Source organism: Dasypus novemcinctus, chromosome 7, assembly GCF_030445035.2.
Source record: "Dasypus novemcinctus isolate mDasNov1 chromosome 7, mDasNov1.1.hap2, whole genome shotgun sequence".
In the NCBI taxonomy this organism is placed as follows: Eukaryota; Metazoa; Chordata; class Mammalia; order Cingulata; family Dasypodidae; genus Dasypus; species Dasypus novemcinctus.
Genome location: NC_080679.1, coordinates 101,396,398 through 101,408,774, shown reverse-complemented (window position 1 = coordinate 101,408,774; position 12,377 = coordinate 101,396,398). Strand labels below are relative to the sequence as shown.

At 36.9% G+C, this 12,377-nt stretch overlaps 1 protein-coding gene across 20 annotated transcripts in view; it reads left to right on the top strand.

Annotated features, from left to right (window-relative positions):
- The window catches only part of MBD5 (methyl-CpG binding domain protein 5), a 438,647-nt gene that overhangs the window by 168,421 nt on the left and 257,849 nt on the right, over positions 1-12,377 (top strand). The gene's annotated exons all lie outside the window — the stretch shown is intronic.

Sequence of the window (12,377 nt, the reverse complement as noted above, 5' to 3'; positions counted from 1 at the left end):
TAAGTTACAATAGGGATGTAAACATTTACTAGAGAAACAGCCAGACTGAAATCATTGGAAGTAACATTTCTCATACTTGATCCTTATTCTGGTGTTTGCCTTTATTATAGTTTAGGCTACTGTGGAGATCTGTGAAGATTTTTCTTGTAAGAGTGAGACCATAGGCTAATATTATTCCTTGAACTTACTGTTTCCCAGTATCCTACTACCAAGCTTCTATTTTGTTAGTATTTTGAATTGACACATTACAAACTACGTTGTTGCTAATAATACTTAGATATTTATAAGCATACTTTCAGTAACCAGTTAAAACTGGTTACCAACATTCAGGACTAAATTTACTTTGTCAGGATGATCACTGTGGTGAGTAGAGGTACTTAATGGTTTTGCTAATGTAGTAGATGATGTGGGTGCTCATCCCAAATGCTCTTGGAGCGCCTTACCATTTTTGTGCACACCAGCCTTCAAAGGCAGCATCTGAGCCACAGGGCCATCTCTGAGCTAATGGAAACCACTGGGGGAAGACCTTAATCAGTGATTGATAGGCTTCAGCATTTAATACTTCAGCTTCCTCGCTCCAGAATTCGACTAATTTTGAGGCATGTGTTTTATTTACTGTTTGTCTGTTTTCCCCAGGGAATGAAGCTTCAGATGGCCTCTGTGATAGTTGGCTTTGTAATACACCTTACACTGTCCCTTCCCTTCTCTTATCATTTTCCCCATCCCCCTTTCAGTTTCCCTGTACCTCTCAAGTATATTAAGTGTATACATCTAGGCTGGTTTTATTTTTATACTGTTAAGATAAATTGTTTAGAGAAAATTGACAGTTATAGAGATAATCCATGTGAGATTGTTTGGGAGTAAAAATATTTAGTATGAAATATCCTTTACCATTTTTGTAACCCATTATTTTTAAAATCACTAGCCATCAAATACTAGTAGAAACAGAGATGTGAGTAAAAGGGCCTAATATGCCCACCCATTTATTAAAATTCTAAACATAGTTTTAAAATACTAAAATCAATATAAACAGTAAAATCCTAACACTGGAAGTAAGGCAAAATTCATTTTAACCAAAAAATTGAAAGTAATTCTAACTAAAAGTTTATTGAAATCTATGGTCTAAATTAAAGCAAACCTTAATACTCTTAAAATGCTCAGCTATAAATATTTAAGGGCACCTAAAAATGCTAAAGAATTGAAAACAATGCAAGTGGTAAAATAATAAGAGCCAAAGACACTGGAAACTAATAATCAGAGGCCAAATAAATGAATAAATTGCTGATTAGCCAGTTTAATGCTAAAAGTACAATGAATTAAAATGTTCAAGTGAAAGTATTAAGAGTAATCTAAAAAGTGAGGACATTAGAATGGAAACAATTTTAGCACAGCAAAAACTGAATTTAAAGCTGTCTTCTAAAGCCAGAAACAGGTGTGGAGCATTCAGAAGAGACTCAGAGAAAAGGAGGACCTGGCCTAGTCTGAAGGGAATGGGAGTCAGGAGGTGACTGGAACAAATATGCTCATTCTGTTGATCTTTGGGAAAGTTGCCAAGCTAGAGTCTGGTCACTGCTGATAGCCAAGTATTGGTAGTTCAGGCTAGTGCTAGTAGGCTAAGGCCTATTGGAAACCTGTCTTTAAAAAGATACTTTCTCTGAAGGAAGATAGAGAAATCAAGCCCATGTCAGGGACACCAAGCTCCCTGCTGTATTTCCCACCTCTAAGTCACATTTTGTAAGAGCCAATGACAGATAAATGAAAAAAGAAAAGGAAAGATAAACCATACTCTTAGAAATATTAGCTATGATGAAAACCCAATGACAGCAGCATTTCAAGCCTTTGATAATAGACAGAGTCCATTTTATTTTATTTTATTTTTAATTTAATTTTTATTTATTTCTCTCCCCTTCCCCCCTGATGTCTATTCTCTGTGTCCATTTTCTGTGTGTTCTGCATCTGCTTGCATTATCTGGAGGCACTGGGAAACTGTCTCATTTTTGTTGCATCATCTTGCTGCGTCAGCTCTCCATGTGTGCAGGGCCACTCCTGGGCAGGCTACACTTTTTTTGCTTGGGGCGGCTCTCCTTGCGGGGCACACTCCTTGCACGTGGGGCTTCCCTACAGAGGGGACACCCCTGCATGGCAGGGCACTCCTTGCGAGCATCAATACTGGGTGTGGGCCAGCTCACCATACAGGTCAGGAGGCCTTGGGTTTGAATCCTGGACCTCCCATGTGGTAGGCGGAGGCTCTAACAATTGAGCCAAGTCCACTTCCCCAGAGTCCATTTTATATCTCCCCAAGTCTTAAGACTCCTCAGCCTGCTTTTCCTCAGCATACAAGCATGTAAAATAAATTCAGTTATACTTCTTGCTTTATTTGACCAGTTTGTTTCTATCACAAGTTGAGGAACTACCATGTATTTTTTCTAAATATTTTGATTTTTATGTATGTTTTATGATTCAAATAGCAGAGACCCTGGAGCCCAATCCTTGGGTCTAATCTTGACTCTGCCACTGCCTAGCTGTACCACTTAGATTACATTACTTCACCTCCTTTGCCTCACTTCCTTCATCTGTTAAATGGGATGATAAAAGACCACTACCTTAAAAGATTGTTTTGAGGATTAAACAACTTAAATGTAAAATGCTTAGAAAAATACCTACCATGTAGTGAGTGCTCAGTAAATGTTTTGTCTAATTTTTCCATACATGAGAACAGTACAATATGGGTTAAATTGGAATTTATTGAATAGTTGAGATGCATAAACATCTTTTGTATAATGATTATTGTGGGAAACACATTCTAGTTATCAGACTGCTAGCTTTAAAAATGAATGTTTGAAACACAATCCATTTGTAAATTAAGGACTAGTTTATGCCCATTTTTCCATGTAGTATTTACTAAGTTTCTGTCAAAAGGAGCGAAAAGTAAATGGTTTGTCTACTGTGTGCTAAGCACCTTATGTCATTTTATGTAATCTACAAACAGCCCTATAAGATGAATAGTGATGGGAGGTAGATGTGGCTCAGCAACTGGGCCCCTGTCTACCATATGGGAGGTCCAGGGTTTGATTCCGGGGGCCTTCTGGTAAAGGCAAGCTGGCCCACGCTGAGTGCTGACCCATGCAGCAAGCTGGCTTAAGTGGCTTACTGGCCTGTGCAATAGTGCTGGCCCGTACAGAGGTGCTGACCCCTGTGGCAAGCTGGCCTAAACAGAGAGCTGGCACAGCAAGATGAAGCAACAAAAAGAGACACAGAGGAAAAGCAGTAAGAGACACAGCAGACCAGGTAGCTGAGGTGGCACAAGAGATTGAGCGCCTCTCGTTCCTGGTGCCGCCTAAAGAGAAGACAAGAAGACACAAAAGAATGGACAGCGAATGGACACAGAGAACAGCCAGGGGATGATGACAGGGACATTAATTAATTAATTATTTTTTTATAAAAAGATAATAATAACTCCATTACAAAGGAGGAAGTTAAAAAGAAAAGTCCAGTGATTCAGTCAAGTAGTAGAGCTGCTACCATATATTTAGTCTGTCTATCTCCAAGTGATCAGAGTGGATACCAAGGGTTAGAGGCCCCTTTCTGTGCCAGGTGGTTAGACCATGGTGAAATCTTTGAATGGGGGATTGGGGGAAGTGTCACTAGCATAGTGGCAGGGGGCAATATGTGTGGAGAGATTGAAGCAGTGGACATTTTCCAGCCGGTTGGAAATTTTCTATTGTATTGTACTGTAGTATTATTTTGTTATAGTATTTTAACGTCTGGTATTGATACACTTGTTCATTCTGACCAAACATAGCTATATCAAAATTAGATAATTTTATATACCTAATGTTAAAATGTTTATATATTTAATTAAAAGTGCTGTCTCTATATTTGTTTTTATGAATTCTTTTAAGATTTTTGAGGATTAGGTAAAATTGAAAATTCTGATGATTTCTGCTATTATTACATCAGTATATGTTAATGCTTAATTACATTGACTGATTGCCAGTTAACATAGATTATCTTTATTTATATGTAACCATTTTTTAGAAAATTATGAACTTGCAATAATTTGGAGGAGGAAACTCTCACTTACCCTTACTTGGGCCAAAATGTTTAAGTTATTGCAGATAAAGGAATTGTTAATATGCTGTTTTCCAAATGTGAATCTGCTCTCATTCATAACCTTCCTTTTGTTACATATTCTCAAACTACATCAAGAATTATAAAACAACATTTTTTATCTAATAATTTGCATAGCGTAATTTGCTGAAAATCCACTCTCTTAATTTCATAATCACAGTGCAACATAAACCACTGCTAGTATTTACTCCCTTTACTCCTCTTTCACTTTTCTTGTATGGTAGAAAAATTCTTTAAATTACAGAATTTAAGGAATGGATATATTGGTTTTTGGTTTCTATCACATTATTTCATAGAATCTAATTAATTAAATATGTTAACTCTAATATTTTATTTTGAACCACATGAAATTATCAATATTCAGCCTTTTTCAAATGATAAAAAGGGCAGTTTCACATGGTTCAACCTAATATAAAATCATTTATTGCTAACATGATGACTGCTTTGAGGTAATTTGTTATTTTTATTTTCTATATGTATTATGTTTTGCTTCAGTTGCTAATGGTTAGGTGTTCTATTGCAAGCAACCTATTAATAGATACTTTTTATTCTTATTTTTTTACTAAAACCCCATCATACTCTTTTACTTCTATATATTGATTTGCAATTTGTGTACCCAGTTAAGATTCTATGTTTATATGTATATATATATGCTTACATAGAGCTTACATTTCATTATTTATATATATATATAATATATATATATATATATATACACATGCAAAAGTATGTACAGCTATGTTTTTAGTGCTAAGGAATCATCTGGAACTCACTGCATTATCAAGTACCAGCCACATAGGGAACAGTTAATATTTCATTAAGTTCAATAGCATTTAGAGCTATATATGAGAGGTGGTACTAAGAGTTAAATTACTCAGAGAGAGGTTTAAACATTAGGGTAATTTCCATGCGTAGTCTTTTTAGTTCATTATAAATACAGAGGATCAAGCAAGCTTCTGGAAATACTTCACATTTTATATGTATAGCTTTTGATTTTATCACCTTTGAAAGATACAAAATGATATTTTTTGTACAGCTCAAAAATATCAGACAGGACAGTCCTATCAACCTGGAAAATCTCTAATTCAGAACTTCTTTATGGTTGCATTTGCTCATATTCAGACTTCATTTTTTGATCTCCTAAATATCTATCACTCAATCAATAATGGCCCTATTTTGTTCATTCATGGAGATAATTTACATAATCCAGACATCTATTTTGTTTGTGAGGATTTTATTTGTATGTCAGCGTTATTTTCCCTATTAAAAAAAATACTATTATTTGGCAAGCTAGCATAATATTGAGCTATACTTGGTAGAATTTGAAATACTGTCTTTTGGTGAAAGCTCTTTGCAGACAGCACAAAATCAGGCATTACTGCTGGCTCACTGAATTCCTCCTGTAATTTCAACCTGCTATTATAAGTGCCTTTACCAAAAATCTACAGAAAGTCTACGATTTCCTCTATGTGCTGGCTGCTGTGATGCTCCAGTCACCTTAACCTCTTATTCAAAATATTACTGAGGGTGATACTCCTATTCTTCTGTGTATTTGCATTTTCCCTGCTTTTCATTTTATTCTTTCAGTGCGTTGAAATGTGAAGACTTCATCTCCTTGCCCAGAGTTCTAACATTTCTTCCATGGGTGGCACACTCTCCCTGCTATCTTTTCTTGCCTATTGGAAATTACTGTTAAATTTGTTTTACTTGTGTAGGAAATTTTCGTTTTACTGTTTTCTTACCTTCCTTTTTTTAAGTATATACATAACTTTTAAATAATTTCCCAAGGTGTAGCTAAATGTTGATTTTTGTCGGGTAGCCTGATTACATTCTCTTCCTTCAAGATAATCCTTTCAGGACTCTTCAGTATGGGTTTTTAATTTTGGGGGGGGAAAGAGTGGGGGAATAATTTGAATAGTCTCTACATTATATTAAAAGATTATGCTTTACATTATCAATTCCACAATAGTGGGAAAAGGTTGCTTGCACATTACAAAACATTTTAAAAGTCTTAAACCAAAATATTTGATGTTTGCATATTAGCAGTTTATATACCAATTTTAGTAAAGCAAAGCTGTATTGTGAAGATGCTCCTTTAAAATATTCTCTAAAAGAGAGCAATTTTAGCCTGTATGTACATATTTTTTGTATTTATTTTTAAATTTTCTATAAGTTAAATCAAATATATTTCCCTCTAATTAGTTTTCTCTCAAATTGCCTTAATTAATAAGTACTAATTAATGAGTCTTACCATATCTTATTAATTTTTTTAACTAATATAGTTTTCTTTTGCTTTTATACAGAGCATGTCTTCTGAGAAGACTTAGCTTGCCATTCCTGATTCAGTATTTTTTGCTTAAGCTTCTTCTGCACTCCCATAATTTGTTCAGTTCAATACACTGTTGTACAGCTGTTATTAACTTTGTTACCATCATATATAAAACCCTATGGTGCATATTCTGGATCTGGATTTCCATTTAGGCACTGAAGTAGGTTTATGATAGTTAAATGAAATCTATCTTTGTAATCGTGTTTTTCTTTAGGATAGTAGTGTCTTGTGTGTCAAATGCCCAAAAATGTTATCGTAGTACCATTGAATTTTGAAAATATTCTTTAGGGCCTCCTAATTTTCATTCATAAAAACATTTCATTCTCTCTCTATTTTCTCTCTCTTCAGTTGTCCAGGTTCATGGATACATTTTCTTTTTTTTCCCTTTTTTTAAAGATTTATTTATTTATTTATTTCTCTTCCTCACCCTCCACCCCAGTTGTCTGTTCTCTGTGTCTATTTGCTGCATCTTCTTTGTCCGCCTCTGTTGTTGTCAGCGGCACAGGAATCTGTGTTTCTTTTTGTTGCGTCATCTTGTGTCAGCTCTCCGTGTGTGTGGCGCCATTCCTGGGCAGGCTGCACTTTCTTTCACACTGGGCAGCTCTCCTTACAGGACGCACTCCTTGTGCGTGGGGCTCCCCTACATGGGGGACACCCCTGTGTGACACGGCACTACTTGTGTGCATCAGCACTGCACATGGGCCAGCTCCACATGGGTCAAGGAGGCCCGGGGTTTGAACCGCGGACCTCCCATGTGGTAGACAGATGCCCTAACCACTGGACCAAGTCCACCGCCCCTACATTTTCTATTTTATCATCATCAGGAAACTCAGTTTTTGTTGGGCTAAATCCCATTTCTTCTGTAATTTTATATTTGGTGGCAAGAATTTCAGCTTCACTCCCATGGTTTTTGTTTTTTTCTTTATCTTGGCTGATGAACAGTTTATAAAGTTTGTTTTAATCTTGGACCTGTTAAGCATGTTAGATAAGAGGTTGCTGAGTGATATGACTACTGTCTATAATTTGTCATATTGTATTAAAATGTTTATAATTTTTTTTACTCTTTGAATTTATTTTCATTAGGGTGTTTATAATTTCATTAAGAAAATTCATGATATACTATTAAATGCTTCTCAGTTTCTGTTGTCTGCCTCCAGAAGGGTGCAGTACAACTTTGTTATTTGTGAATGCTTTTTTTTTTCATGTAATCCCATAAATTTATTACAGTACAAATGTGAATACTTTTTTAAAACGTACTTCTCTTGCTGGCTTATAAAACTCCTTTTGATTCTTTCTTGTTGGCTTGTTTGTTTTTGGTAGATTTTTTAAAAATTAATTTTATTTTTAAAGTAGCTTTAGATTACATAAATGTTACATAAAAAATACAAGAGATTACCATATACCCCACTCCCTCCCCCCCTCCCACATTTTCCCACATCAACAACATTAGTGTGGTACATTTGTTACAATTGATGAACACACATTGAAGCATTGCTACTGACCATGGATTAGTTTACATTATAGCTTACACTCTGTCCCGCACAATTTTATAGGTTTTCACAAAATATACAGTGGCCTATATCTGTATCAGTGTCATGCAGGACAACTCCATTGTCCCACAAATGCCCCCATATAACACCTATTTTTCCCTGTCCTATCTCTCACAATCTCTGATGATCACTGCTTTTATATCAATGATAAGAATTCTTCCATTGCTAGAATAATAATGTCTATAGTAGAATAATAATAAGTCTACTTTAGTCCATTGTTCATTCCCCAATCTTGAGGATTGGGGATGGTGAGGCCCACTCTGCTTCTAATTGAGAGGGAGCTTAGGGAAGCAGACTTGGCCCAATGGATAGGGCGTCTGCCTACCACATGGGAGGTCCGCGGTTCAAACCCCGGGCCTCCTTGACCCGTGTGGCACTGGTCCATGCGCAGTGCTGATGCGCGCAAGGAGTGCCCTGCCACGCAGGGGTGTCGCCACGTAGGGGAGCCCCATGGGCAAGGAGTGTGCCCCCTAAGGAGAGCTGCCCAGCATGAAAGGAAGTGCAGCCTGCCCAATAATGGTGCTGCACACGTGGAGAGCTGACACAACAAGATGATGTACCAAAAAGAAACACAGATTTCCGGTGCCACTGATAAGGATAGAAGCGGTCACAGAAGAACACACAGCGAATGGACACAGAGAGCAGACAACTGGGGGGGTGGAGAGAAATAAATTAAAAAAAGAAAGAAAGAAAGAAAGAGAGGGAGCTTCGATCCCATGGGGCAGATGGATGAAACTATCTTGCTTGCAGTTGCAGACACTCTGTACCTTGAGATGGTCGTTGTCCATCATCATCTCCTTGTTAGTTGTCCAGTAAACGGGAGGATTAGGTATTACAACTCTGCTGGAATTCAGGGCACAACTGGCACATGGACGGATCAAAGATTTAAGTCTCTGGAACATATATTCATCATGTACTGTGCTAATTATAGGCTCAAATAAAAGGGGCAGAAGAACCAGGTGTAGAAATAAATGAGTCTAAGTCTGTTATACTGGGGGGCATAAATTCCAAAGTAAGGCCCACTCACAGGGTGCTGAATTCCTAAGCTGTCTGCCCTGCTTATAGTTTCTGTATATCTCTAGAGCCCTCAGGAGCCCTGCTGTTTGAGGCACTGTTTACAGTGTTAATCAATGAGATCCTGCTGAGACTTGCATAAGCATAATCCTGAAATGACCTCCTGACTCACTTTGAAATCTCTTAGCCATAAAAAATCATTTGTAAAAAAAAAAAAAAAATCATTTGTACCACACTAATGAAAGAAATTGTTAATGTGGGGAAGGGTGGAGGTATGGGGAGTAGGGCATATAGGAACCTCTTATATTTTGTGTGTAACTTTTTGTGTAATCTAAGTATCTTTTTTTAAAAATATATTTTTTAAAAAAACTGATTTGTATTTACCATTTCCCCCTTTTGGTCAAGGTCTTTTTCCAGATGCATCCTTTTGATTCTTAATCACAGGTTATAGAATCATGGAGCTGAAAGGGATCTTCAAGTTTACCATGTAATGACTCCTCTGATAATTAAATTTCTTCTTTGATATCCCTGCCTCTTGTCCACATTCCTTCTATACTTTCAGTAGATATCTCTTCTCTTCTTTTTCCTCTTCTGTAGAAATTCTTAGCATTGAAAAACAATTTCTACATTTCTGGAAATGTAGCTGATTCTTTTTGGTTATGATAAAAAGAGGAAAATGATGTTTGAGGGGAAAAAATGAAGGTGATGTCACTGGTAGTGATTTTTAAAAAGAAGCCATGAAAAAGATAAAGGCTGCTATGGGAAAGTGAACCTAGGATTGCAAAATGCATTGCAGTGGTACCAGTGAGAAGGAATATGCTGTTTGAAGTATGCAAGAGAGGCCACTGAGCAGGACTTTGAGAGGCAAAGGGTAGAATATAAGAAGATATGTCTTACACTCTGGTTTATTGGACTTACCCCACTCAGCTAACATGGAGGTGAAGAAGGTCAGCCACCACACCAGGGAGCCAAGAGTGCCTACAACTGAAAGCGGGAGAATTGCATCCAGCATCCATGTGGAATCTAAGCCCCCTCTTGATATAGATGTGGAGTAGACACAACCATTCCAAGGTCCACAGGGTGGAGGAATAGAGTATGGATTAGAGTGGACTTAACTGATATTCTGTTCATAAACTATTGTGATTGGTAATCTAAGAAAATGTGGCATTGGTGTGGAGAGAGTGGCCATGGTGGCTGCTGGGGGTAGGGAGCGGAAGAAGAGATGTGATGTGGAGGCATTTTCGGGGGTTGGAGTTGTCCTGGGTGGTGCTGCAGGGACAGTTACCGGACATTGTATGTCCTCCCATGGCTCACTGTGTGGACTGTGGGAGAGTGTGGGCTATGGTGTGGACCATTGACCATGAGGTGCAGCGGTGCTCAGAGATTTATTCACCAAATGCAATGAATGTCTCATGATGATGGAGGAGGTTGTTGTTATGGGGGGAGGAGTGGGGTGACTGGGTGGGGGGTATATGGGGACCTCATATTTTTTTAATGTAACATTAAAAAATCAAATAAAGACAAAAAATTTAAAAAAAGAAGAAGATATGAAGGAGATAGCATTAACATAACCCCAGTCATTTACTCCTAAAGATGGCACACCTGGATGGAGGCAGACAGAATGGTCACTAGTATATGTATTATTTCCGAAAGCAAAATAGCTTCATAATTGTTTCTGTGATTCTGCCACAGAGGAAGTTCCTGAAAACTGCTAGCAAGCATGGAAGGATAAATGAAAATAGTTACTAAAATTAAGATGTATGAATTGTCATTGATTATTATTTAGTTTGCTGTCCTTTTTCACATTTTTATTTTAGTGAATTTAAACATGTAATCTTATTAACATGGTCTTTCATATTCACATGGCCTTACTTTCTCAATCCTTTTTTTTTAATTTTCCCCGTAACATCTTCATTTTCTCAGCTTTGAATTCTCTATCCATCGTGGTTTTCAAGATCCTTAATTTTGAGGTTGGGAAAAAACTGTATAGAATCAGAGTAATGAATGAGCAGCCACTCATTTACTAGCCAACCTTATTGGCTTGTTATTTATCTCTCTATCAGTAAGTCTAAAAAGATGATAAAGGTAAAGTCAAATTTATTATTGGCAGGATGTTAATATCCATTTTCTTGGTACTATATGTAGCATAATGTACTTCCTTTTCCCCAAAAGAGCTCTCAAGTTGCTTTCATATTTGTACACAAAAATCACTTACTAGTGTTCCCCAAAATACAAATGATAATAAAGGTGAGCTATCAGAACGAACCTGTTATTTGTCCCAGTTGAAGAAATAACCTGTCCAGATTGGATGGACACTTTTAGAGTATGCCGTTAGAAAAAAGAAAATGATTTCTTCATTTTCTTTCTTTAATGAAAATATTTCATCTATTAATACTTTCAATAGCCTTGTTCTAATCAGCTTTCATAGAGACAACCTCTGTTTCTTTGGAATCCAGATCATTTTGACAAATGCCAAGGGCACAACAACTAGGCTGAATTTGGTGGACAGAATTTAGAATTACCTCTGGTTCTTTGTTTTTGAAAGTGTCTTGGACACACCTAATAAGGACTAATAAGGGAGTTTTCTGCTTTTTGCCACAAAAATAGAATAATTATATTAAAACCATAAATAAAAGTAATACAGGGTCCACTAAGAGAGTTATATGGAATAAACCAGTAATGGTATTGACTAGTACTAAACAATGACTCACATGACTAAGGCTAAAATTATTCTCTGGGATGAAAATAATTGAGTAAACAAATCTTCCATCAATAGCGTAATTAGACTTGCTATACTGAAGAAATGCGGAGCCTTTTAAAAAGCAAACATAGGTTTATTAGTTTCTTAGACTACAATAACAAATTACCACAACCTTGGTAGTTTAAACAGAAATGTATTCTCTTACAATTCTGGAAGCTAGAAATCTAAATCAGGGCCATGCTCCCTCAGAACCCTGAAAGGTTTTTTCCTTGTCTCTTCCTAGCTTCTGGTGTTGGCCAGCAATCCTTTGCATTCCATGGCTTGTAGTTGCATAATTACAATCTCTGCCTCTGTCTTCACTTTCCCTTTTCCCCATGTGACTCTCTCTCTGCCTTTCCCTCTCTTCATATAAGGATTCCAGCTATATTGAATTGCAGGCCCACCCTAATTCAGTATGACCTCATCTTAATTAATCATATCTGCAAAGACCCTTTCAGTTGGAATCCTGAGAAACCTTGCAGAAGGGTAGAGGGTATAATGCAGAAATTGATATGAAGATATATTAGATAAGGCTTTAAGATGAGCCCTTCAATAAATACTGTAGTTAATTGTAGATTGCTTGAGTTTGAAACCCAACTTGCCAATTATTAGC